The sequence below is a fragment of the Rhinolophus hipposideros genome (assembly GCF_964194185.1).
Source record: "Rhinolophus hipposideros genome assembly, chromosome: 6".
Lineage (NCBI taxonomy): Eukaryota > Metazoa > Chordata > Mammalia > Chiroptera > Rhinolophidae > Rhinolophus > Rhinolophus hipposideros.
This window is the reverse complement of record NC_138052.1, coordinates 9,652,983-9,678,194: the sequence shown is the minus strand read 5'-3', so window position 1 is coordinate 9,678,194 and position 25,212 is coordinate 9,652,983. Positions and strand designations below refer to the sequence as shown.

Below are 25,212 nucleotides of genomic sequence, written 5' to 3'. Positions count from 1 at the left end.
CTCAAGTTTTAAAAAGCGACTTCACAGTTTTCCTAAAGGATAGTGGATGGACATGAGGCTCATATTTGTTTATCTAAAGGGTTCATCCTGTGGAGTTTCCCAAAACAAAGGGTGTCCCACTCTAGCCCCTACAATGTTGAGACTCCAGCTATATTTATGTTACAACTCAGGTTTATATTTGTATAAAAGGTCACTGTGGTTTACGGATGGGGTGGGAGGAATGGGCTGGAGGGGGAAGGTCTGGAGATAGGAAGATTGGTTGGGGGACCAGCTACAAGGCTTTACAAGGCATCAACAAAGACAAATCCAGACCAGACCAGTATCACCCAGAGACACAGCACCCTACCAGACTTGAAGCCTAGGAAGAGCCTGCTCCATCCCAAGTACCTTCCTGAAATCCCACCAACTAGAGATTTACACATTTATTCTTTCAACAAACTTATTTGACAACAGGCAGTGTCATCAGGCGTTAAAGGGGATGCAAAGTGACTAAGACAAGATCCTGGCCCTCGAGTACCTTCCCAGGTAGCAATGGCAACAAGACTCCACAGGGGCAGTATCGTATAATAAAATGTCCATTGCGATACGAAAAAGAGAGGTATAAACCTGGAACTATCAAGTCAAAGGTGGAAGAAATTCTTTCTCACTTCTGGTGGAAGTTCCCTGTGCTCTGTGGTTGACAGATGGAGATGAAGGGAAGAACATTTCAGTGGAGGGACCCAGCAGGAACAAAGGCACGGAAAACGGAGAGGGAGAGGCGGGACAGCATACTGAAGGAAGGGTGCATGAGCTCTGGCTGGAACCACGCTCTGGAAAGGACATTAAGCAGCAGAGGCAAAGCAAGAAATACGGACTGACAAGTCGTTTTTCAAAAACGGAGAAACGGAAGGGGTGTGCGAGGGAGAAGGGTCAATAGAAATTGCTCTTTCACAGCTTCGTGTAAATTTGCAAGATTTCCTCTGTGCGACCACTGATTAGTAAACGGGCGTTTTGTCGCCTTAGAGGGACAGGGATTGCTGAAAGCACGTCTGTGTGGAGGCCAGCTCTGGGGAGGTGCTGAAGCCAAGGGCAAGGAAGAGCGAGACGGCGCCGGCGACAGGAAGGGGCACTGACACGCACCGAAAAATGACGGCAGAGGGACGCGTGACCGTTCCCAAATGCCCCTGCCCATCGTTTCGGCTGAGCTCACCCGCCCGTAAGCACGTCTGATCACTGGTAACTCTGTATCATCAATAAGATATGAGAATGCACCTGGGCAAAAACCCTGCCGTGACAACACCAAATTTATATGCTTTGTTAGAGTGAATTAATTCAAGTTTCAAAAGCGCACGGTTCCCGGCACGCAGAAGGCGCCCAAATGTTTGTTTTACAGATGAACGTTTGCTCTTTGTTTTAGACTCCGTGTTTAGGAGAGGAAACGATTCAAAGCTGCACACTAAAACCCGTTATGTGCTCTATTAGCACTGAAGTGGAGACGACCCGGGCCAACGGGTCTCTTTTTCCCTTTTAAAACTTAGGCTTCTTGCCCCTCGGTCGGGTCCCTTAGGTCGGTAGGTGCCGCAGGGGTCGAGGTTGAAGTAACCAATCGCTGCGGGGCCGTGGGGCGGAGCCACAGCGCCCCGCCTCCTCCTCCCGCGCTCCCACCCCGCCCTACCCAGGTCCCGCCTCCCTCGCACCTGCGCGTCCCCCGGCGCGCCGGCTGCGGCAACCTCTCCAGTCGGCGCTCGCGGGGAGGGGGTTTGGCCTCACCTCTCGCGAGATCGCGTCCAGGGGCTGCCGCCGCGGCTCCGGGCCGCTGACTGGCGGCGTCTGCGCAGCCGCCATGTTCGGTTGCTATGCTGTGGCCCGGGAGACGGGGCGGGCTTGAGGGAGGAGGAGGAGACGGGGGAGGAGGAGGAAGGGAAGGAGAAGGAGGCGGGGGTTTGAGCGCCTCCTGCACTCTCACACACAGACGCTGCCCGGCACTGCCCGCCCGCTCGCGCCGCGCTGCGCGCTTTCCGCTCCGCGCGGCGCCCCCACATTGTTCTCTCAGGACGCCTGGGTCCCCGGGGGCGCCATCCGGGGCCTGAGGCGGGGAGGAGGGACACTTGGCGGTGGCTGAAGGGCCGCAGTGTGGGGCCGGCCCCCAGTCCCGGGCTCCCCTCCCCTCCCCCACGGCGCTTCGGGGGTGTGGATTATCTCATCCCCGCGGCGAGCCGGGAGCGCGCCGCGCCGCCGCCTCCGGCCCGTGTCCGGCCGCCCCGGCCCGCGGCCGCGCCGCAGCATGAGGGGGTGGCGGCGGCTCCCGGCCGTGGCGCGGCCGCTGCGGCGGCGGCTGCTGGGGGGGCGCTGAGGGAGCCCCGGGAGCGGCGCGGCGGCCGCGCTGCTGCCCGCGCCCCGGGCCTGGAGGCTTGGCTTCTCCGGCCGAGAGGACGCGGCGGTGAGACGAAGGTAGGAGGCTGTCGGTCCCCGCGGGCCGCCTGGCCCCGCGCGGCGTTCGCGAGCTGCTACCGGGCGCGTGTGGCGGGAGGCGAGCCGGGCGGGGAAGCCGCGGGTACCGGGCCGGCTTCCGAGGAGGGGCGGAAAGTGATGCTCGCCGCGCCGGTGCCCGGCTTCCCGGGATCTCCGCTCTCGGCGCTCCCGGGGGTTACCGTTGGCGTTTGTGTCTCGGGCGGGCGGAAGGGGACGGGACGGGCCGGGCTGGGCGCGGGCGTGGGACGGTCCGCGGTACCTGCCCTCGGGGGGGGTCTGCGGAGTTTGCCGCCGCTGCTCGGCCTCCTTTCCCTTCCTCCTCCCTTTTCTTGCATGGGTTTCCGCGAGCGCTTCCCGCGTGCTGTGTGGGCACCCTCTGCCTCCCGCGGAAGTTTGGAGCCTCTTCACCATTCTCCCGGTGTCGAGGAATCCTGCCTGTATTTGAGAATCTGTAGTCGGGCCGAAGAAAGTTGAGATGCAGCTAAATAGACGCGCCGATGCGCTTCCCAGGGTTTCCTTAAAGTGGGACAGTTTCTAATTGCACGGGTCACGTGTTTACGCGTGTCTGAGACACTTACAGTGGAGGGCTTTCCACCGGGGGTAGCATTACAGGGACGACGCACCGGGACGCTTTTGTAGCATTTTCAAGCGCTGGTTCCCGGAGAACTCGTGCGTACGCAGCGCACCCACTGCTTTTGGAACCGAGAAGTTGGAGTGATGCTGGGTTTACGTGACTAGATCTTGGGCCCCGTTAAAACAATTCAAAACATGTCTTTGGGGGAGAAAACCCCAGAAAGCCAGTGCATCCGACTTGTAAAAGACAATTTGAGTAGAAAGGAAGACTGTGGAACAGTAAAAGCCAAGGCATTTTTTTTGTCCTGATTTTTCAGCGTGAACGTGCCAGAAAAAAATTATTTTTCATTTGTTAAGGGGAGGAGGAGCTGACCTTAAACAATCATTCAGAGCCCAAAGCGTGCTTCATGGAATGCGGCTCGCTACATCACTTAAACCTTGATATATTTTGATGAATATAAACTCTACCTATAGATTTTTTTTTTTTTTTTAAGGAGGGCGCAGCTCCCAGTGGCCCATGCGGGGATCGAACCGGCGACCTTGCTGTTTTTAGCACCACGCTCTCACCGAGCTAACCGGCCACCCCATATTTGTTTTCAAAAAAGACTTTCTTCTGTAAACAAAAGTTTGTGTGTTGTGCAGAACTTTGCTAACTCATAATAAAAGTGCAATCATTTTGTGGACCCCCACCATTTTTTGTCAGAATACATTTATGCTCCAGTTAACACAAAAGTTATTTTTATGTGTCTTATTTTTTTTAATGGCACACATGTCTTTGTTACCATTTTCCATTGAAACATATGCATGGTCCCATAATATGATCTTGAGTGGTTTATAAGAAGAGAAACATGGCCTTTTTTGTATATGGAATATTAATGATTTAGCTCATCTGTTGTTAACATTTGGCAAGAGATTTTGAAAACGTGTTTTAACAAGGAGCCATCACAATTTTGTAGTTTTCAATTAATGTTAGTTAAAGTTTATTAAGTTGGAAAATCACAGGCTCCTCAAAAGCAGTAATGGATGAGGATGTGACTTTGTTGCCTGCTTTCCAACCTGCTTAGCTTCTGGGTTGTGTGCATTGAATTGTTTCAAACTTGTGATTTTTTATCTTGTGTTCTAATTGAGTATCTTTGAAAATGTCCCTAGTAACTTTGTTACTTTAAATTTGTGACACCCAATTTCTAATTTAGGCTAAGCATAAAACCAGCATTGATTGAACACACTTGCTAAAAATACTTTCTGGGTCAGATGTACTCAGAATGCAGCCTCAGGAAAATTCATTTGAACTATTCTACTGTGACCAATGTACACTTCATTATTATTGAAGGACTTTAAAAAACAGGAATCTCACAATTTAGATTTCCTAAGTTCAGGCATAAAAGCCTAACTTTTTAATGTATCAAATACTTTATGTGGGACAGTAATAAAAACCTAAAAAAAATTTTAACAGGTGACCCCCATAGATTATTATTAAACTCTGTGATTTGTGTATTTTAAATATTTTAGTTTTGTCTATTAAACATAATTAATTTGAGTTGTAAAGGACTACAGTGTGCAGTGTTACCTATTTAGTATCTATGACTTGTTCTAAACTCTATATAAGGGGGGTCAGTGGTGGTGTTTTTGAGTAAATTATCTTTAAGGAACAAAGTAAGAGACTACCAGGTAACTTCAAGGAGACGCTGTTATTGAGAGGACTTTTGTTTTTCCCCTCTGAGAGTTGGTGTGGTCAGTTTTAAACGGTAAGAAAGCTTTGCAGAATAGAAACCTTGTTTGGTGGATGTTTCAAGATGAATGTTTAAAAGTTCTGCTTCAATTTTTTCTTAGTTATTAGAAATGTAAAATTGGTAACCTCACTAGAAATGGCCAGTTTATGTGACTTTATGTGGCTCAATAGGAATTGAACAATATGAATTGTTCCTAAATAAAATTTAGCATTGGCAGGAATTCACTAGTTACAAACTGAGTTGAATTTGGGTATTTTTCTGGGTTATAACATGCATGCCATGAAGTTTTTTATACGCTATAGTATAGATTTGTTAAATTTGTCAGTTCACTAGATTAAGCCAGGAAGCCTTAAAGATTGGTTTAACATTCTGAAATCCTTTTTTTTTTTTTTTAATTTATTTTTTTTTAAATTAGTTTCAGGTGTACAAGACAAGGTACTACTTAGACGTTCATCATTTATATCCCTCACACTATGAACCCCCCTCCCCCCATCCATTATCCATCCGACCTCGCACCGAGCCATCACATTATATATATAAAATTATAGTTGGCATTCATTATTGTTTAGCTTCTGGTGTACAATGAATGCCATTGAAATCCTTTTTATTGTTTCCCAGGAAAGTACTATAGGGGGAAGTTGTTCTTTCTTCATTTAATATTCAGTTAGTAGAACAGATGATGAGAAGTAATATAATGGAGAAGCACTGTGGACTCCCCTTTATTATTGTGGAAGTACAGTATGTAGGAATAGTATAATGTATTCCTTTTCCTTTGCATCATCAGTCAGATAGTAATATTTAAAACAGGATGGAAAACAGAGAGGAAATTTATTCCATTCTGTTCCATTTCGTTAGCGGCAGCTTTCCCCTACATTCATTCTTGATTTCATTATTCCTAAGTAGAAATCCTAGAAGAGAGGTGCAAGTATTTGAAGAAATTGGCGGGAACAGAATGAAAATTAGGTTACTGTGGATTATCGTGAAGGGAAGATATTAATTTGGGTGAGTTATTATGTGTATATCTTAATAAGGATGTTAGGTAGAAGAATAGAAAGAAAAAAGGATCCAGAAGGAAAATGTTTATTGACTGTCATGTGCCAGACAGTGTAAAGGGGCTTTTCATGTTGTTTCACATAATCATCAAGTACACTTGGTGAGGTAAGTATTCTTAATCCCCTGCTTTCCTCCTGCCTCCCCAAATCGGGGTATTGAGAAATTAACTTGTCTAGGTCACACTGCTAGTAAGTAGAATTCAAACTAGGTCTGTCTGACTCTGAAGCTTATTCTTTAGATCGTGCTGTCCAGTTAAACTTTCTGCAATGATGGAAGAGATAGAGTAAGTCCTCACTTAGAGTCACTGATAGGTTGTGCAACTTTAAGGAAAATGACGTACAAGGAAACCAATTTTACCATAGGCGATTTGAATTTAAAAAGAGTTGAGTTCCCGCGGCATCAACAAAATGACATTGAACCGAACGATATTATTTGAGGACCTGCTGTACTCTTTTTCTGCACTGTCAGGTATGGTAGCCATTAACCATGTGTGGCATGGAACACTAGAAAATGTGACTGTCGTGCCCAAGGAACTGACATTTAAAACTGTATTTAATTTTAACCAGTTTAAATTTAAATAACCAGATGTTGCTAGTAGCTACAATACTGGACAGCACAGCTTTGCTGCCTAGAAAATCTGAGTTTTAATACTGACTCTCCCACTAGCTTACATATAACAGTAGGCAAGCTATTTAGTTCTTGAGCCTCAATTTAATTCATTGTGAAAATGAGGAAGTTGTTACTAAACAATTATCTCCAGCATCCCTTTTTGCTGTGAAGCTCTGATTCTTATTAAAATGTACAGTAGCATTTAATATTCACAAGCATTTATATCTGAAAGCCACCCTCCCAATATACTCACCCCTTATATAAAAATTTTTGTTTGTTTAGTCAGTTTCTCTTTTTGATAAAAGTATGTATAAAGCACATAAAAGATAATGGATTATTCCCTGCAATTGTTTGGCAAAAACACGTAACCAAAGGCAGTACCTTGGAACAAAGTTTGAATGTTTAAAGACTGTATTTCAAGCTTGCCACCTTCCCATTTAAGAATGTATTGTAGTTCCCTGTTGCTATCAAATTAATTCCAAACTTATCTGCTTGGCCTTGAAGGCTTTCCACCAACTTCATCTCACCCTGTTTCTCATTCTTGCTTAAAAAGAAAACATTCTTGTTCTTTCCTCTGCCCTTGTTTCCTCAGTTTAAACATTTCTAACTGTCTCCAATCCATGTGCCTCCTTTTTAAGTCAAAATTAAGTTTTTTCTGGAAGAATGCTGCTTAATCCAGTTATAATGACCAGGTTTTGAATCCTGGTAATAAGTACCCTGGGGTTCATATGTGATTGTTTAGATATAGTTGAGTACATCCTTATGTTACCTACTCTGTGTCTCTGATGAAAATATTTAAAAAATTAGAATATGGATTGTTTCTTTTGTATTGCATCATGAGTTTAGTCCATTGTTCAGTAATTTTTTAAAAAGTTGCTAGTTTTTTAAAAAAAGATAAATACTGTAAAAATATTCACCCTTAATCACCTCTAGTGGATATTTTTGTTTCCTTCCAGGAAATTGTGCACATTTTTTTTTTTAAATAAAGTTGTATGGTAGAGATACAGTTTGAGTTTAATATATTGGAAACATTGTATTAGTAGAGGCAGTAGGAAGTAGGGAAAAGCTGAAACTTTGGAATCAGGTAGATCTGAGTTGGAATCTGGTCTCGAAAACCTTGGGCAAATTATATAACCTCTGAGCTTTCTTCCCTGTCTGTGAAATTAGGATAATACTTGGCCTGGAGCATTAGGGTAATATATATATAAAGCATCTAGAACTATTTTTTTAAAAAAATAAATGTTATTGGGGAATATTGGGAGACAGTGTGTTTCTCCAGGGCCCATCAGCTCCAAGTCATTGTTCTTCAATCTGGTTGTGGGGGGCGCAGCTCAGCTCCAAGTCCAGTCGCCGTTTCTAGTTGCAGGGGACGTAGCCCACCATCCCATATAGGAATTGAACCGGCAACCTTGTTGAGAGCTTGAACTCTAACCAACTGAGCCATCCGGCCGCCCTGACATTATTCTTTAAGTAGAAGAGATGATCAATAAATGGTAGCTGATATCTTTACCCCATTTTTCCATGCCCATAGTCGTGAGTATAATTTAAATAATTGTTTAGATATTCAGGTGATTGATTTAGTCATTTACCTATTGTTAAACATTTTGGTTTTTTCTAAAGTTTCCAATGCACATTATTATCTACAGTGAATATGTTTGTGCTTATAGCTTGTTTGTTTATTTGTCCATTTCCTCAGTCTAAAATCCTAGGACTAGGATAATGGTCCAGTGGTATGACTATTTCAGCACCAAATCTCTCTCTGAAAAAATAATGGGTGTTCTTGTTTTGGAAAAATGCTAATTTGGTTGTAAAATTAGACCTCATTGTTTTAATTAATGTATTTTGGGGAAAAAAGGTTTGTTGTGGAATTATGTAGTGAACATACATAAACATATGTTAATTAAACAAACATTTGAATATTTATCATAGGGATCGGTGGTACAGGTAAATAAGATATGATTTTTGCCCTTGAGCTCAAACTCTAGGGTGGTAACACATGTCAACAAACAATTACAGTTCAGAGTGACAAGTGTAATATGATCTGGGGGAAATGAGAAGTGGCATTTGAGCAGCGTCTTGGAGCCTGAGTTGGAATTGATCTGGGTAGAAAGAACAGCATGTATAAAAAGTCAGAAGTATGAAAGGGTACAAAGTGTGTTTGGAGAAATGCAGGTTGTCTAGGTCTGTCTCTGTGGGTTGGGTGTTGGTGTCTGATTTGTGCATGAATCTGTGCCTGTACGTGTGTGTCGACTATGGTAGGAGATGTAACGTCGTGAGGGTCCTTGTTTGGGCTCTGAGGGGGATCATATTAAGACCTTTAGAGTAGAGCTTCCCAGCTGGTGTGCCATGAAGGCTTTACCAGTGTGTTGGAGAGCAAGATGCCCCTCAGCCTATGGGACTGGGCGTGTTGGAGTCCCTAGGATGTTTGCTTTTGACGTTGAATAGTCCTTGGCTTCTCCCAGTGTGCTGAAAATCTAAAAATGTATTATTTTCTTTGGTGCCAAGTGGGAAAAAGCACTGTTTTAGAGGCTCTAAGTATTGGCAAGTTTATGGTACCTACTCATCCCTGGCATTCCCACTATGTAATCAAAAATAAAACCAATACCCAATCCTAAAATAAGCATAAAAGAGGTCAAGTCAAAGCCCCTCTCTTCCCTCTTCCCCCACTGTAATTACTACTTGAGAGAGAGAGAGAGAGAGAGAGAGAGAGAGAGAGAGAGAGAGAGAGAGAGAGAGAAATATCTTTTTGGTGTTCCTGCATTGCTAGTGCCCTACACGCATGTTTAGTCTGCCTCTTGGGAAATCAGCATTTACTTTGGGGAGCAATTATAAGTATTTAAATAAGGGAATGATTAGATGTAAGAGTTTGGAAAGGCAACTCCTTTTTAGATCATGATGCATAGATGTAAGGATTGTACAAAGATGAGGTTAAAAATGGAGCAGAGAGACTTACAGTCCACATGAGAGTTAAGAGCCGGAAATGGAGAAATAAAGGTGAAGATGTGGGGCTCGAACTGCAAACTGATTAGGTAGTTTCACTGGACTGAGAATCCATCTGGATATGGGGAGGAAGAGTTGATGATGATGCTGATTTTTCCCTTTAGGTAACTGGGAAGAGAAGGCTGGATAATTTTTATCAAGTACCTGGAGTAAGCCAGGTAGGCATCAAGGTTGTCATAAGTTCTCATTGAATTTTTAAAATTAATTTATTTTGAAATAATTTCAAACCTACAGAAAAGTTGCAGGAACGGCACAAAGAGCTCCCAAAGCCCCTTCACCAATTTCTTTCTTCTTGAACTATTACTGCAACGTCAATTCTTTTTTTAGTAACAGTACTTTTTTAAAGCACTTTTTGGTTCACAGCAAAGTTAAAGAGAAGGTACAGAGATTTCCCATAAACTCTATCCCCACACATGAACTTCAACCAATTTTTAACATTGTACTACATACCGGGGGTGCCAAAAATATGGGTACACATTTTACGAGTAAGAAATGTTATCTATGTATTACTTTTCAAAGTTGACTTGAATTACAGTAGCAATGTGTAGTATGACATTCGCTCAAAAGACGGCATTAATCAAATGCATGCTAGCGTCACCATGCGACAGGCAGGACAGTCAGAGAAAGTGGCAGAAGCACGGTTGTTCAAGGAGCGCAAGGCCATTTTGAAGTGTATTTGAAATTCAAGAACGTTGTAGAAGAACAAGGACAGTGGAGGCTTGAGTCTGCAACAGAACCTCCAACACACCTAACAACTGCACACATTCGTGATAAGCTTGACACGCATGGTGCTGTGTGTCACGTGCACAGGGAAGAAACGAGAGGCCTCGCACAGCAACAAATCCTGCTTCTTCTGCGGAGGTGTTGGAACAGGTTACACGCTCGCCGCAGGAGTCTACCAAACAATGTTCGCCCTAATCAGAAGTGTCTGGACGCTGATGGTGACCACTCTGAGCACCTCTTGTAATCGCAGAAGTCAAATGTGACTTGTGTTCATCCTTTGTTAGCGGTATATATTGAGTATTACAATTTTAATATAATTTTTTCCTTTAAAATGTGTATCCATTTTTTTGGCACCCTCTGTGTATACGTTATGTATATACAAGATGAGCCTTCAACATCTTGTGCTTGGCTCACTGTAGTAGCCTCTGTGAGGCCTTCTTTTCTAATCTCAGTAGACTTTTTCTGAACCATTTGAGAGCAAGTTGCAAACATGATGTCCAGCCCTCCTAAATAATTTAGTGCGTATTTACCAAAGCGTGGACAGTCTCTTACATAACCGCCAAACCAGGAATCAACTTGATACAACACTACTTCAGGTCCCCAGATGCCATTCAGATTTTTCCAACTGTCCCAACAGTGTCTCTCTTCCTTTTTGGTCCAGGATTTGATTCAGGATCATACAGTTTGGAACAGTTCTTCAGTATTTCTCTGTCTTTTACGACCTTTTTTTTTTAATTCTGTACGATGTCCCTTAACTTCCGTTCATCTGGTGGTTGCTCGTGTACAGACTGAATGCGTTGTCGGCAGGAATGGCGTGGAAATGGTGTGATAGTCTTCGTGTTCTGCTAGGAGGCCCACAGTGTCACCACTGCTGATGTTTAAGCACGAACACCTTAAGTTCAAGTATACTGTAAAGTCATCATTTTCCCTTCCTGATTGGTAATTCTTTTGTGGGAGGCTCTCCAAGACTGTGCCCCTATCCTGTTCCTCATCAAACATCGGTCACCAGCCTTGGGATCCACTGATGACTCCTGCCTGAATCACCCACTCCTAGGAAGGTCGCCATCTGTATTTATTAGCTGCTTTTCCAAGCACCTATTTAGTCATTTATTTATTTATATCAATATATACTCATGGATTTCTGTTCCTATTCAGAGGATTTTATTAGTTATTAGCATTTTTAATTTTATTTTGATGCTTAGAGTGCCCTAGGTTTGGCTAGTGGGAACCACTTGGACACGGCTCTTCTGTCTTCCTGACAGGTCCTGACCCTCTCGCGTATTCCCCACTTTCTAGCACAACAAGGCGTTGCAGACTTATTTTGTACTTTTCCTGTCCTACTTCTGGAATCATACATTTTTCCAAGGAATCCTGATTTTTTTTCTTTTTTTGTTTTGTCTTGGTGGAGATGGTATTTAGAAACAAAGATTTGGGTGCTTGATGTACTCATTTCTGCTGGTGCATCATCACTTCCAGGTGGACAGAGCTAGGAAATGTATGTACACATCTGAATCTCTTCCTGTGTGCGTGTGTGTGTCTGGGTGTATTATTTTATTTTAAAGTTCACATTAATATGTCCCATTCCAATCCAACACCTCAGGATTCTTTTTAGTCTTCCCCCTTTCTGTATTTATAAATCCCTTCTCCCGCAGTGAGAAATTGGCTCTTATTATCCTCAGTATATTTCCTTATATTTGCTTATTTGCTCTATTCCCTTGTATGTGCCAATTTCCTAACCCAGGTTAGTTGTCTCTTGCATGCCACCTCTGAGACCCATGGCACAGGGTGTCAAAACCATGCCTGGAAGGGAATGGAACTTCTCACTTAATCTTTTTATTTCCCTCATTTAATCCAAACAAAATTTGTCAGAAACATGTTATCTCCAGTTTTAAACGAAAACAAAGCTGAAATTCAGAAAGGTGTGTGACTTTGGGCATGTTACCACGTAAATAGCAGAGCAAATATTTTGAATTCAGATTTGCATGATCCTGAAGCATGTTTTCCCCACTCCTATACTGCACGGCCTCTGACTACCTGAAACTAGTTTGGAATTCAAAGTGGCAGGATTTAGGGTTATAAGTAGTAGTTGAAGCAATGGGTGGGACTCTTAACGCTTGTGAAGTGTGTGCCAAGTTAGGAAGAGGATCACTGACACAGCCCCTCACCGTTGTTTAATTGTTAATGGCTCCCAGAAAAGAAGCCAGCTAAGAAGAGTGAAAGGTGCTGAGAGAGGAGAATCCAGTTGTGTGGTAGGAGGTGATGAAGGAAGGAGTTTCAGGAAGGTGTCCAATGCTGCTGAGAGAGAGAACAAAAGTGCTGTGAATTTAGCTATGGGAAAGTTATAAATGACCTCAGCTAGTGTGTTCAGGCAGGCTACCTGTATCAGAATCAAATGAGATGTTGATTAGAATAATCAATTCCCCAGGTTTCACCTCAGACCTTACAGATTCCTGAAAGGGTGGCTGAGGAATGGGGAGGTTGCATAGGAAATCTGCTGAAATGCTGCTACTGTTATTCTGAGTTATACTACAGTTTCAGGTTCATCATCTTAGCAGAAGAGTTACAGTAGAGGGGCGTGAAAAACTAAATTGAGGAAACTAGACATACAAGAAATAGACTGGACAACTGTTAAGAAATTTGGTCATAAAGGAAGAAGGAAGATCTCTTGGGTCATAGAGCAACAGCAGGACAGAATCAAGAAAAACATCCTTTGTTGTTTTTTTAAAGGTTGCATACACCTTAGCATTTTGGGGGATTAAGAGAAAGAAACTATAGTAGTAGTTATTTGAAAGACGGATAAGTGGAACTATACAGCAATACTTACTATCAAAGAAATGCTGTGAATGAACTTTGGAAGGTAAATGGGCTAGCTCCTCGACCCATTTCAGATGCTTGCCATCTTATGGTGAGTCTTTGGAGTAATCCAGGGTCATTGTTAATCTTATTTTATTATTACTTAAATTTATATCTTGCCTTTTTGTTAAACAGTTGTTAATTAAGAGCTTGTCTCATTCTTATAAAAGCTTGAATTTTAAGTGTATTTTTATATATATTGACAAGTCCTCAGCAATACAATGAAAAAATATATCCAGAATTGGAGGTGACTTCAGATGGAAAGCATTTGGACAATCCAGAGTCAATTCAATGTATTCTTTGAGCACTAGCTAGGCGCCAGGCACTGTGATTTACAGTGAGGTTACAGAATGAATAAGACATGATCTTTATCCTCAAGGAGATTATAGTTCTTTCTTTGGAGGAACTTACAATCTATTATGCAGATAGAAATGTTTACAGACAAGTCATAGTTAACTATGTGTTAGTATATAAGTAAGGCATACAAAATAAGTGTAGTGCAATGTATTATCAGAACACTCAGGCTTCTTAAGTATTTTAAAAATTTATTTAAATTTTATTTCCTTTTTTAATTGGTAATATGGCTACTTAGTTCCTAAGTTTCAAAATAACATACAAAGGTATATATTGAGAAATTTCAATACTACTTTGTCTATACCTCCCTTCCCTTCTCTCTATAGGTAACCACTTCTATTTCTTTGTATATTTTGCCAGTATTTATGCAAATAGAAACAAAATACAAATTTGGATTACTGTTTTCCCCTCTACCATTTATGTATAAGGTTTATGAGTATAATCATTTAGAATACTCCTTGGAGATCTTTGACTTCAGTATACAGAGAGCTCTCCCCTTTTTTCTTTTTTAAATATAGTGACATATTCTGTTGTGTGGATATACTATTAGCCTAACTAATTCTACTTATTTAAACTTTTACTCCAGTTTTTTAGGCTCTTTTAGCCTGACTCATTTACTTCCAGTTCTGTATGAATTAGCGCTCTCGGGAGGCATTTTGCATTAATGACCTGCCTTACCTTCTTCACCTAACATCCTCTCATGCCTATTTGGATAAGCCTTTCAGACTTTGTGGCCAAGCAAAATACTTCCTTATTTCAGTAGCTTAGATGGAAAGTGGAAGAAGATAAAGGGATAAAACTAATATTTGTTGAACTGTACTGGATATTTTAAAGTATGATATCTCATTTAATTCTCCCAGCAACTCTTTGGAGTGGGTACTGTTGTTCCCTTTTTATAGATGAAGAAGTTGTGGCTTAAAAAGCTGAGTTGTCCCAACTTTCAGTTAGGAAATGGCAGATTTTGTTTTTGAAAGTAGGTTAATTGGAGTCCATAATCTGTATCTTTTCTGCTGCTGTCCTATTTTCTGTCTCCTATTTTTGAATTCCTGAACTCCAGTCTTATAGCTGGAGCTTTCTGCTGTCTGCTATAAGCCTTTTACCAGGAACCATAAAATTAGACGTGTTTCCCTATTGTGTTTTTCCTGATTGCTGGGATGCCACCTGCTTATCTGGCCGCTACAATAAGGCCCCGCTTGCCTGGATCACTGCCTGTCGCCTGCTAAGCAGTAAGCCATGCAGCTACTTTCTACCTGCCGGCTGAGATTCCCCCTCAGCATTGCTACTGAGAGATTCCGTCTCATCATCGCTGTTGAGGTCTCCCTTCCCCTCTATCACCACTGGAGCTTTAGTTTGGCAATATGAAGCTTAGGCAAAACTTCTGAAATTTGGGGGGATGATTTTAAACAAAGCTCATCATATCTGGACTTTTACCATTGTCTCCTAAAGTGCATTCTGCCATTGGTCTTACCCTTTTAAATCTTCTACATTGTAGCTAGAGTGATCTGACTTGCACATCTGATCACATTACACCCTGGCTCAATTTTTTTATTGCCTCTCCATCTATGTGTAAGATAAAAATCCAAACACGTGGTCAGCCCCTGTCTACCTCTCCAAGCCTCACTCCTGGTATTTCCTGGTATACACGGTGCCTTGCACATAATATGTGCTGGTTAATATTGACTCTACTTTGAGTGAATAAAATGAATGAATTTTCCACGGAGATTAAAATGATTTGGGAAATACCCGTTTTTAAAGTAATGTTGATGTTCTTTTTGCTCATTTCTTTTTAAGATAGTTCTTATCTCATGGAAGTAAAATATTTTTACAAACTCCAAGAATCTGCAAATTGTTTTATTTACATAGGAATTTTAAAAAATCTCTATACTTGGTGTATTTTCATTTCAAACTTATTGTACCTTTTCCAGCCCAGTATGTACTGGGATCATTTGCAGTGGCTTAATGCAGAATCTACTAGGGAAATGGGGAATCTTCGTTGGGAAGGATTTTGTGATTTGGGAAAATTTGCCCAGGCGATCGTGATATTGCGATCCATTTTGCTTCTGGCTATTTTATGGTTTCTGATCTGTGTTAGCTTAATTGTTTACAGAAGAATTGTGTAAGTCAATAATTCCTTATATGCAATTCTGAGATCCCCAAGGCCCTGAAAAACAAAAGTTTCTGTAACTGGAAAACTTGACTTAAACCTATGGGAGGTTGTTTAATCTTTTATTTATTCCACTTATAGTGCATATTCTTAAAGCTCTGTAAAGAAATGTTAAATTAGCAGTATGGTTTACACAGGGTGTTACCCCTAGACCCAACCAAGAATGTAAGGTAATATAAGGTGTTTGTACCATATCACCTCTCCATAATCCAAATATTCTGATATTCATAACACTTCTGAAAGTGTTTTGAAACCAAAGGTTTCAGATACAGGATTGTTGACCTGAATCAGTTTTCCCTAGCACAAGTTTCCCTAGCAATGGGTGATAAATGGTACTTTGTTTTATTTTGACTTTCTTTTTAGTGATAATGTTTTCATGTTTATTTACTAATTTCATTTCTTGTTGCATACATATTTCAAATTTTTTGTTTATCTCCTAGGGTCTTATTTTTTTTAACCAATTTATAATATTGTAGATATTAACTGGTTTTCTGCTGGCACAGTGGCGTCCTGGTGACATAGTCTAAGCTTTGTGTATTTAGCGTATCAGTAGGAAATGCTGCAAGTTGAAGACTTCTAGTGTAAGGGAAATGAATGTGCCCCTCTGCTCCAAGGCCCTTAACTGGCTTCCTGTCTCACTTAGAGTGAAGGCTGCAGTTTCTCCCATGGCCAGTGAGGCCTGCGTGATTTGTGGCTCCTGCTCCCTCTCCGAACTCGTCTCTGACCCCTCTCCTGGTTCACCTTTCTCAAGGCGCACTGGCCTCTTTGCTGTTCTTGGAACAGTCCAGGTACGCGCCCACTTGAGGTCCTTGTGCTTGTGCTTCTCTCTCCCTGTGCACCTTTCTTCCAAGCGTTCCAGGCAGAGTGTCTGCATGCCTCACTTTCTCACCTCCTTTCAGATCTCAAAAATGAATTTCTCAGTCATGCTTTTCCTGAATACTCTTATTTAAAATTTCTTTCTTGTTCCCATATTCCCTGCTTACCGCCTTATAACGTACTGTATATATATTTTTTCTTTCTGTATTAGGCTGGAAGATCCGTAAGGGCAGGGGGTTTTACCTTGTTTTGTTTGTGGATATATTCATGTCGCTTCTGTCTGGCACATTATGAGACATTCAGCACATACGCTGAACAAGGGAAGGGGTAGGGAGAAGTAAAGAGGAACTTTTCTCATTGTGTAGCACAGACCCTTGAATTGAGGCTTAATTTTTTTACACATTTTTATTGATGAAATAAAAATACAATAAGAATAATTGAATATAATTTGTTGTTTTGAAATACTAATAGGAAGAATGGAATTTTTTTGTTTGTTTTTAAGTAGCATTTAAGTGTTTCCTCTCATCGGGTCAGCTGTGGATGTTCATCTGTAAAAACCATTCCTAACTCGCAGCCCTAAACGACCGTGAGCAGGTGCAGCCTGTGGACCATGGCTGCTGCCCCGCTCTGTGCCCACATTAGTGCGAACTCCCCCACAGTTCTGTTCCAGACACCTTTCCACCTTTAATTGTTGCTGTTCCCCTGATGAATTTTTTTCCACCCAACTGGATTGATGGTATTTCTTGGACATTCTCAGATTTCTGAGGCTTTTAACAATCAATACTCTGTTGTAATTCTGTTGTAACTAGAATATTTTAATAAAAACATAATATGTAGTTCCAAATTTTTCCTAAAGTCAATTTTGAATATTTAGAGAGCTGGTGCTCAATGACGATGATGATGATGGCGGCTAACACTTATTAGTTACTTTTGAGTGTCAGTCACTGTGCTAAGGATTCTTATATATTATCTCACTTAATCCTCATAGCAATTCATTTTATACATGAGGAAACTGAGGCACAGAGTGGTTTAGTAACGATTCAAGTCATAAAGGTAGTAAGGATTGAACCTTAAAACCTTAAAACAGTCTGGTTCCTGAGCTGATAGTCTTAACTATTAAGTGGCATCACCTCCCATGTATACTAATAATTTGTATTATACTTTTGGCCCCTTTGCAGAGCCCCTTCTCTTTTAATCTAACTTTATTGTGAAAGATTCATACTCAGTTCTTTTCAACAGACGTAAGGACTCATGAAAACATATATGAGGTGATAGGATTGGATGGTATTATGTATGAGCAGATACAAAGTCAGTGACTTTCCCACTGTGGAGATTTTACCCTACATTAAAAGGTACTTTTTACATCATGCTCTTGATAGTTTTTATTTTATTGTGTTTTGTTTAAAAAATGTTGCTTTTGACCTACTAAGTTGATTTCATAGCGAGTCTCAGCCTACAGATTGAAGCATTTCATTAAACATTTAGGTACTATAAAATCTGTTGTTTGTGTTCAATTACAAAGAAAACTGCTTATACGAGGTCTGCCAATTAAGTTCGCAAACTCATCCTAGAAACAGTGCTACACACCTCATTGCTGAATATCACTACAGTCATTTTCAAAGTTCTCCTCTTGGGAAGCTATGCACTGACGCCAGCACCTAGTCCACCCTTCAAAGCAATTTTGAAACTTTCTGGAATGACCATAAGAGCTGTCGTCGTATTACCCTTGATGTCCTGAATGTCATCAAAATATCTTCCTTTCAATATTTCCTTTATCTTCCGGTAAAGAAAGAAGTCATTGGGGGCCAGATCAGGTGAGTAGGGAGGGTGTTCCAATACAGTTATTTGTTTACTGGCTAAAAACTCCCTCACAGACAGTGCTGTGTGACCTAGTGCATTGTCGTGATGCAAGAGCCATGAATTGTTGGCAAAAAGTTCAGGTCGTCTAACTTTTTCACGCAGCCTTTTCAGCACACCTAAATAGTAAACTTGGTTAACTGTCCAGTTGGTACAAATTCATAATGAATAATCCCTCTGATATCTAAAAAAAGTTAGCATCATCGTTTTGACTCTTGGTTTGGACTGATGGAACGTTTTTGGTCATGGAGAATTGGCTGATTTCCACTATGCACTTTGATGCTTTGTTTCAGTGTCATATCAGTACACCCAGGTTTCATCACCAGTGGTAACACAGCCCAAAACATTGTCTTGCCTCTCTAAAAGGTCCTGGCAAACTTCGACTCTTCTTTGCTTTTGTTCATCAGTGAGCTCCTTCAGGACCAGTTTTGGACACACCTTTCTCATGCCAAGATTTTCAGTTAAGATTTTTCTGTTTCTCTATTGATGTTTGCTTGATCTGCTGTGCTTCTCACAGTCAGCCGAAGATACTGCGCACAGTTCGACTAATTTTTGCAATGATTTCGTCAGTCCTGCTCCTTACTGGCCGCCGTGACCTCTCTTCATCAGTGATGCGTTCTCTCCCCTCAGAAAAACGTTTAATCCATTTGTACACTGCCGTTTTCTTCATGGCATTAGCCCCATAAACTGGGACTAATATATCCCCGATTTCACTTCCACTCTTGCCAAGTTTAACAAGAAATTTATTGTTTGTTCGTTGCTCTAATTTAAGCTCAAATATTCTCGCGACAGCACAAAAAAACACGCAACAATAATGAACGCCACTCAGCAAGACACCGCGACCCGTCACCGCGAACACAGCTGTGAGACACTGATAGACCACAGGTAGGAACCTCACCCAGCTGTGTACAGAGCTGCCAGTGTAAGCTCACCGTGGCAAGTTCGCGCACTTCATTGTGAGACCGTGTATGAGACTTGCTTTCTAAAGGAACAAAAACTCTAGAGACCAGCGGTCTTTTTTTTTTTAATGTAAAAAAACGCTCTATACGAATTCCCTAACTAATAAGAAAATGATTTTTGCTGAAGAAGAAAGGAGCACCAAAACCATACAGACTGTTTACTACACTGATGGCCCTCTTTCAACAAGGGAAGAAAAGAATATTTTCATTGGCTGGTGGCACTTGTGAAAGATCGACTTTATTGTTGGAATCTCCTATGGAGGAAGACAAAGAACAGAAAGTTAGAAAGTGGGGAGGGACAGAGGGAAAGCGCTGGTGGCAGCTGACGTGGTGTCCTGTGTTTAGTAATGAGCTACAGACAGAAGAGACGGTAGTTCCTTGACTCACTAAAACAGTTTGTTCCTATCTTTTGAGTATATTATTTCACTGAACTACTTAGTCTCTTTTCACAACTAGACTCAGCTCCTTGAGGGCAGAGATCTAGATGTAAACATATTTATATCTCGAGCATCTAGCACTGTCTCTTGCCATGAGAAGCTGTTGATGCTTACATGAATAACAGGGTTAGGGCACTTAGGTGTCTGTGTCTCTCTCTCTCTATTTCTCTCTCTCACACATACACACACACACTCTGTACTTAATATAATGTATATTATACATTGTAATATGTAATAATATACATTATAATACAATGTATATTAATGTAAGTAATATAATGTATAAATAGAATATAATGAGATGTAAAAGATTAGCAAAGAACGGGAAGCCTCAGGTAAATAAATTTGATGCAAGACGTGGTTCAAATTAGATTCCTGTGTTTAAATATGTAGTTGACAATGAAGATCAAATTCATTGTGACATTAAAATTCAGTGTTCTTAACAGGTCAGTAACAGTTAATTGGAGGACGTACAAAGACATTTGGAAAATGCTGCCTATACATCAGTGAATCAAGGTGCAGGCCCGGTACTATGCATTCATGTCTCAATTAATTGATTTGCACATGATTATCTAGGATACTTTTTTGTCGTAGCATATACCGTTTCTTAAATAAGAAGCTTCTTGTGTAAGTTACTCATAATAACTACCATATAAATATATTTGGCATATTAAATATATAGAGAAATTTTAGAGCAAAACTATTTTTTTTTAAAGATTTTATTGGGGAAGGGGAACAGGACTTTATTGGGGAACAGTGTGAAGTTCCAGGACTTTTTTCCAAGTCAAGTTGTTGTCCTTTCAATCTTAGTTGTGGAGAGCGCAGCTCAGCTCCAGGTCTAGTTGCCATTGCTAGTTGCAGGGGGCGCTGCCCACCATCCCTTGCGGGACTCGAGGAATCGAACTGGCAGCCTTGTGGTTGAGAGCCCACTGGCCCATGTGGGAATCCAACCCGCAGCCTTCGGAGTTAGGAGCACGGAGCTCTAACCGCCTGAGCCACCGGGCCGGCCCTAGAGCAAAACTATTGCTACGTTGGATATTTTTTTCTTCTACAGGATATCAGTTTTGTGGCACATAGTTGTTGTTTTTTAAATTTTTTTATTGGGTAACAGTGCGTTTTTTCCAGGACTCATCACTCCAAGTCAAGTCTTTGTCCTTTATGGAGGGCGCAGCTCAGCTCCAAGTCTAGTCGCAATCTTAGTTGCAGGAGGCTCAACTCACCATCTCATGCAGGAATTGTTAAGCACACACACACACGCACGCATGCGCGCACACACACGCTCTAACCAGCTGAGCCATCTGGTCGCCCACTGGTAGCTCGTTGTCTTCAGTCTAGCTGTGGAGGGCACAGCTCACTGGCCCATGTGGGAATAGAACTGGGAACCTTGTTGTTACGAGCGCGTGCTCTAACCAACTGAGCTCACTGGCCGCCTCTATGGTCATAGTTTTCATAGCACTGCCCGAAGAAAATCTGGCCCATTCAGTTTTATATTGCTAAGTTCAGTTTGGAAGGGTTGAGGGAGCCTTCATTGAATACTGTGTCGTGTTACAGCAACCAGCTAAATTATTCCGTCCAATATCTTACACTACCAGCATTTTAGTTTATAGTTACATCCAAAGCATTGTGTCATAAACATTATAGCAGAGAATGGTTCATTGGAGAACATTCCATTTAAAATAAGTGTGAAGGATTGTAACTGTCCAGAAAACTTTTTGGTGGGAGTGGTTAATTGCTTTATAATTTTGGATAATACAGGTTTTAATGTATCTGCTTTTGTTAAGTGTAAAAGCAAAATTTGAAAGGAATATTTTTTCTTACTCTTCACTCACCACATTTTATTTTGAAAAATTTCAAACCTATGGTAAGGCAGCAAGAATAGTATATTGAACACCCAAGTACCTTTCATATAGATTCACTAATTGCTAACATTTTGCTGTTTTGCTTTATCTCTATGTGTGTGTATACTTTTAAAATTTCTGAGCTATTTGAAGATTGCAGACGTGATCATAGTACTTTACTCCTAAATGCCTCTATATGTAAACATGCATCTTCTAGGAATTAAACACATTGTCCTATGTAACCTGGCGATCATGATCACGCTCAAGAAATGGAACATGACACAGTACTTCATTCTGATGTATACAGTCCACATTCACAGTTCTCCAAGTGTCCAGTCAAGTCCTTTATGCTTTCCTTTCCTGATCCATGATTGGATAAGGGACTACACATTGCATTTGGGTGTTAACGTCTCTAATCTACATCACTTCCCTAAGCCTTTTTCTGCATCTCCTTCTCCCCACTTCTTTCTCATCCTCCTCACAGTTTTGAAAGACCCAGGCCAGTTGTTTTGTAGAATGTCCCTCAATTTGGATTTGTCTGGTTATTTTAATTTCATTTTTTTCATAATTAGATTCAGGTTAAACATTTTTGGCAGGAACATTACATAGGTTTTGTGTTCTCAGTGTATAACATTGTGGTGCTTATGACATTAGTTTTGTGATGCCAAATACAATCATTGGTTAAGGTAGAATTTGACAGATTTCTCCATTGTAAAGGTACCTATTCTCTTTATAATTAATAAGTAATTTGTGGGGTAATATTTTCAGATTACATGTGTATCTTGTTCCCCTACAAACTATTCCCCAGTGATTTTAGCATTCATTGATAATTCTTGCCTGAATCAGTTATGGTAGTTGTAAAGTAGTAGTTTTCTATTTGTTATTCCTTCTGCATTTATCATTTGGCATTCTACAAAGAAGAGTTATTCCTCTCCCTCACTGAAAATTAGTATCATGTTAGACCCATGGCTTCTTTTTTATTCAGAGTAGTATATATTGTTGTTATTACTTATTTTGAAACTTAAATTGTCTCATTTGGCTGGTGGGAGCCCTTTTAAACTGCTGCTCGTGTTCTTTGACCTGTTCCCATCAGATTTTGAGGACTTCTTTACTTACTGGCTCAAGATATTTAGCCTGACCTTGTAATTTCCTTGCCCCAGATCTGGAATCAGCCATTTCTCTCAGGGAGTCCTGATTCTTTTTAGTGTGGAATAGTATGTAGGGCATTAGGTATGTTCAGGGCTGTTGGAGTCTTTTTGCTTCTAGGGCCTACTAGTGGACAGAGATAGCAAATACATTTTTTTAAAAACAGATTATTTCAATATCTCTAATTCCAATTCCAATGCAACATGACAACCTTCCCCCATCCCATTATGTCACCTCCTATCTCCTATGGTGAGACCCCTGGTTCCCAACAGCATCAATGCATTTATTCAGTTGTTCAGTGAAATAATACACGCAACATAGTTTCAGAATGTTGCATCAAGACCACCACTGACAACAAACTACTAAGTAAGATTTCAGGTTTTTTGGGTTTTTTAATATTTCTTTGGATTTATCCTCAGACTAAATCCTGCTATGGTTATATAGTCATGAGCAGGTGTCAGCTCACTGGTCCTGTAGTCAAATCTGACCTGCCACCTGTTTTTATATGGCCCATGAACTAAGACTGACTTTTACATTTTAATGTTTGAAAAATAACATTTTATAACATGGAATTATGAAAATTATATGAAATTTGAACTTCAGTATCTGTAATTTTATTGAAACACAGCCATGCTCGTTCATTTACATATTGTTTATAGCTGCTTTCATGCTACAAAGGTAGAATTGGGTAGTCGTGACAGACTGTATGGCCTGTAACACCTAAAATATTAGCTGTTTGGTTCCTTAACAGAAAAAGTTTGTCATCCCTAGTCAGGAATGCTGTGTTCAATATTTGCTAGGATCATTTTTATTTTCTGTGTGGTTGTGTCATATATTTGTTTTATAGTTCATTTGTTCCATTTTAGGGAGAAGGGAGGTTTTTTTTTTTAATGCTGGAAATTAGAAATGATTGAATTTTAGAACTAGAAGGGAATCTAGAGGTCACGTAGTCCTACACTGCTCAGTAGGTCAACCCCTCTCCAAATGTGGCCATTTAGATTTAATTCGATTCAAAAATTTTGTTAGAAACAAACTCGTAGACACAAATAACAGTATAGTGGTGATCAAAGGCAAAGAAGGGTGGGAGGAAGGTGAAGAGGGTAAAGGGAGACAAATATATGACGACAGAGGGAGACTAGACTTGTGTGGTGAACACACAATGCAATATACAGATGATGTATTATACAATTTTACACTTGAAACTTTTATAATGTTATTAACCAATGCCACCCCAATAAATTTAATTTAAAAATTCATTAGTCGTATGAGTCACATTTCAAGTGTTCAGTTGTCCTCCTATGAGGCGTGGCTGCTGTAGAGGACAGTGCAGGGTCTGTGATCCATTTTGAGTTAATTTTTGCATATGGTGCAAATAAGGATTGAAGTTCATATTTTTTTGCATAGGGTTATCCAGTTGTTTTAGGCAATCTGTTGAAATGACTGCCCTTTCTCTACTGAGTTGCCTTTATATCTTTGTCAAAATTTAGTTCTCCATATATGTGTAGGTCTCATTCTGGACTCTATTTTGTTCCATTGCTCTATCTTGATGCCAATATAACAATGTCTTGGTTTCTGTACCTTTATAATAAGTCTTGAAATCAGTAGGTTTAGTCTTTCTTTTACTTTCTTTTACTTTTTCTTTCTCAAAGTTGTTTTAAACTATTTTCTATTCAAGTCTTTCTCATTTTCACATGAACTTTAGAATCAGTTTGTCAATTTCTACAAGAAAGCCTGCTATGATTTTTCTTAAGATTGCACTGAATCTTGAGATCATCCAACCTATAAACACATTATATCTACTCATTTATTTTTCTCCTTTAATTTCTCTAAGCAGTGTTAAGTTTTCAGTTTAATACCATTATAAATTGTTATTTTTAAATTATTCCTGATTGTTGCTAGTTTATATAAATACAATTAATTTTTACATATTGTTCTTTCTTGCCTTGCTAAACTCACTTATTAGTTCTAGTATAGTTATTTTTTTTCCCTGGGTTCCCTCAGATTCTCTATGTAGATAGTATGTCATCTGTAAATATTGATAGTTTTCCTTCTTCCTGCCTAATCTCAATGACTTGTATTTCTTTTTCTTGCCTAATTGCCCTGGTTCTCACCTCCAGTTCAGCTCTGAATAGAAGGGATGAGAGCAGATGGATATCCTTGTTTTGTTACTGATATTAGGTGGAAAGCGTTAAGATTTTAAAAACATTAAGTATGATGTTAACTTTGTTTTTCACACGTCTTGTATCTGGTCAAGGAGTATCTACCTGTCCCCTGCTTTCATTCTCTCCCACTCATTCTGTCTTTCTTGGACTTTCTTGGTATTGCTGTAGTCATGTCGCTTGTCTCTTTTTCTGACAGCCTAAACTTTTTAATCTGTATTTATGGTAATTGAAAAATAAACTGAGTGTTTGCCATTTTGACCTTTGAAGTTAAAAGAAAGTCAGAAAGAATGTGCTTATTTTTACTAAACAGAAAACATTGTATTAACATTAATAGAATTCTAAATATGAAACAATTTTATCCCAAAATTTTATTCACCAGGCACTGTGAATTTGCCCAAGTGCTTCTTCTGTCTCTTACTGTATTTGTCCATAATTTTTATAGTTTGAATATCACCATTTATGTTCAACTCCCTTTATTTAACATGAT

The 25,212-nt window shown here is 40.5% G+C and overlaps 1 protein-coding gene across 7 annotated transcripts in view; it reads left to right on the top strand.

Annotated features, from left to right (window-relative positions):
* Window positions 1-2,242: 2,242 nt before the first annotated feature.
* The window catches only part of PTPN4 (protein tyrosine phosphatase non-receptor type 4), a 168,016-nt gene continuing 145,046 nt past the window's right edge, over window positions 2,243-25,212 (top strand). For 2 of the 7 annotated variants that reach the window (XM_081052197.1, XM_081052194.1), the window contains exons 1-2: window positions 2,310-2,430; window positions 16,154-16,298. The gene's annotated coding sequence lies outside the window, so the exon portion shown is untranslated. Of the gene's footprint in view, window positions 2,431-9,520; window positions 9,575-16,153; window positions 16,299-25,212 lie in introns of those variants that run through there. The other 5 variants (XM_081052199.1, XM_081052198.1, XM_081052195.1 and 2 more) reach the window with 4 other exon arrangements.